The following is a 3,583-nucleotide window of genomic DNA, read 5'->3' on the forward strand; positions in this document are numbered from 1 at the left end:
AAAAGAGAAGAATTATCTGGGTAGAAAGGCAAAATGAGCAATTGTAAGTGCACAGTGCTATATGATATGATGATTGCAACATATTAATAAGCATGAAAATTTTTGATGGGATGACGTCGTTAAAAAATGATAAAATAATATACTCAGCTTGCCCCTCCCCTGTCCTGCCACGGCAGCTCCCCACACAGTCCTCTGCTTTCTCCCTCCAATCTTCCCGCACTGATTTCTTGGCCCCCGACATGTCCCAAGCTGTCTAGCCCACACTCAGATAATTGATGTCTATTATGTGTGTCGCACCCCAAGGTGAGTGCAATATTTTTTAAAAAACTGTTCCCGGCCCTTAAGAAAAAGACCAGAAAAATGTCAGATGGATGGCAGCAATTTTGCTGATTTAGAACAAATAAAATTGAATTCTGGTGATTGAGAATTTGTTGTGCATATGTAGAAATTTCCTAGAGATTGGTCTTTAAGGACAACTTTCATTCTTGTATCTCCAGTAAATTCAAAAATTTTAATATGTTACTGTAACTTACTATCGATTATCACATATCATATGTAGTATTTTTCGTTAATGACATAATTTAACAATTAATGAATATTTTGGTTTTATTTGCAGTAATTTCTATCCCATAATTCCAGAGAAATGTCTCCTACATACAGATGATGGAAGCACATTCCTGCTTTATGTTGGTGTATTTGAAGCTACAGTAGTGTTTTCCGAGTCTCCTATTTTTAGACGGGCATTAACAATGCTTTCACGGATACATCTTAACTATGAAGCATGAAGGATCTGCCAGTCAATCTGCTTAAAGGTGATAGAGATTAACATTGCATTAGACTGGGAAGCTTCTCTGACTGGCAAAAGGTGCTGAGGATGGGTAATGGAAAATTAACAAATGAGAAAAGGGGAAAGAAGCTCAGTAGGAGCAAAGGTGATAATTATTCTGTGAGAAATGGTTAATTGGGATGTGAATTTAAAAATGTGAAATAAGTCATTTACTTTTTTTTATTTAACTCTTGAAATACTGCATCTTGTATTACCATAATTCAGTAAACCGCGCACATGAGGTGCAAACTCACACTCACTTTCACCAAGAGCTAAGCATCAGAGATGAGCAACTTTGCCTTTTTTAGGGTCGAGTCGAGTTTCATGAAACCCGACTTTCTCAAAAGTCAAGTCAAACGAAATCGTCTGACTATCGGGAAAAGTCAAAGGTCCAACTGAAACACGAAACCCAATGCAAGTCAATGAGGAAGAAAAGTCGGCAGGGAGTGGAGGACAGGAAACACACCTACAAACCGGACCACTTTTTTAAAGGGCACAAAAACTCTCTCTCTCTCTTTCTCTCTCTCTCTGTCTCTCTCTCCCCGGACGCTGCACATGTCATCTCGTTGCCCACAGTGTACGTCCTTGCTCAGTGGCTGAAAAAAGTCACATGCAAGCATTCTGGGAAATCCAACTTTGGCACTCGTTTTGCCGACTGCATGGCCGACTTTACGCTGTGGTTGGGTTTCGGTCGGCGAAACCCGACTTTGCCATAAGTCGGCGACTTATGAATCTTGCCGACCTGTTTCGCTCAACTCTACTAAGCATGTATTTCACGTTATTGTTAGTAAAATCACACTACTCAGCCCTTTTCCACACTTCTTACACTAAGTTACGGCACCTTGATTCCTTTTTTTTTTTAGCTATAATGGGTCATTTACTCATAGATATTGGATAACTGCCAGCCAAAAGTTGTTAATCTTAAATGGGTTGTTCTAGACTCAGACAACCTGTTCTAAGTCCCTATTTTTGCCCCCATGAAAATAATAACACGTATACTCACCTCCGGCGCCATCCCCATTCCAGCAGTGTCGGCTCTGGTTCTCTGGAGATCTTGCGGCAAAATAAATCACAGGAAGTGAGGGAGTGCGGTCTGCTGCTCTCTCACTTCCTCCGTATATATGTGATTCACCCAAAGGCAGAAAGAAGCCAGCACTGATTGGCAGCAGTGTTTACATGACATAACAATGTAATGCAATCCCTGGGAGAGGCAGGTGAGTATAGGTGTTATTGGGGGCAAAAATAGGGATTGAAAAGGGTTTCTCCGATTAGTGGACAGGCTCAGACATGGGGTAGCAGGGGAATCCACCAGTTGGCCCCTGTGCAGATCTGGGCCACCAACCCCACTGTATGGGCAGTACTTGGCATAATTCACTTGATTCACTCTGTACAGAAAAAAGCAGCATCTCCTCATTTATTAACCAAACTACCCAGTTTTTTTATTATATAGAGATATAGGTAAATTTGTGAATGAGGGTAGTGTAATATTTGCATGCAGGTGAAAAGTGCCCCCCCCCCAAGTCAATGCTACTGGTGGGCACTTGGCACCACAGTCCAACACTATTAGTGGAGAACCCTTCTAAGACCCCTACACATTTGATTAATGTCCTCTAAACCTGCCGACACCTGCAAGTTTGCCTGACAGTGGTATGAAGAAGATGTTGTGAGGGACAGAAGGATCTGGAATGTCTGATTTTTGTCTGCCGATTCTTTTGTTGTCTAAAATTAAAACCGCTGCTAGAAGGGTTTGGCAGCGGCTCGCTTTTAATAAACACAGGAGCTCCCAGCCAGCTGTATGAGCGCTTCTGTGTATGGGAGAGTCAAGAGAGAAAGCTGCCTGCCAAACAATCGACCAAGCCATCATTCAGCTGACAGCTATGGGGAGATTTACCATATCGCTTTTAACTTTCCAAAAACCTAAAATGTTATGCTAGGCCTATTGAAATGGTGGTGCCTGCCAGCCAATCTCTAAACACATTCAGCTTTCTTCCAAGAAAGCTTTAGATGAAGCCAAGATAAATCTGTAGTTAATTTAACTCCTAGTTAGGGAAAGGTTCCATCCATTTTAGGGAGAGACTAGGTAATTATCGAGTAGTTACATCCATTTTCAAGATTACCGATACAAGACTTAACATTCCCACACTTGTAGGGCTGACAACTATCTCTTTTGACTTCTCCATATATAGGAATGCTCAAGCTTAAGACCAAAGTACAACATGTATATAGATAGTTAAATAGATAATCAAAAAAATGAAGAAGAAAAAAACAGCTACTTTGTGTAGGGTCAACAATGATTCATTGTCTATAAAGAAATGCGTTTCGAGGAAAACAACATCTTTTATATAGTATCCAGAAGAGGAGCCAATAGTATGTGGGAGGGAAGTAGAAGGGGTTACAATTGGAATCCAAATTATTAAAGAACATATAAAAAATTAATAATTTACAAAAATTTAAAACATTATTTTTTCAATGGGTAAATTGCTACTTAATATTGGATACACTAATATCGCTTAAACGCAATGAGCAGTATGATTGAGCTCCTGGACAGCTCAAGACTAGTGGCGTAGCGTCTATTGCAATTGGACACAGCGTGAATATCTTTCTGGTCTCTTCAATGGTTTAATAGCCTGCTGCTCAGAAGGACCAGAAGATGGAATCATTTCTAACCCTTCCTAATCAATGCCCACATATTGTTGGCACATCTTCTGTAAAATATTTATGTTTTTACATAGCATTCTATGTACAGTATGCCTGTCT

This window comes from Dendrobates tinctorius, unplaced genomic scaffold (assembly GCF_039654945.1).
Source record: "Dendrobates tinctorius isolate UK_male_01 unplaced genomic scaffold, ASM3965494v1 ptg000056l, whole genome shotgun sequence".
NCBI lineage: Eukaryota > Metazoa > Chordata > Amphibia > Anura > Dendrobatidae > Dendrobates > Dendrobates tinctorius.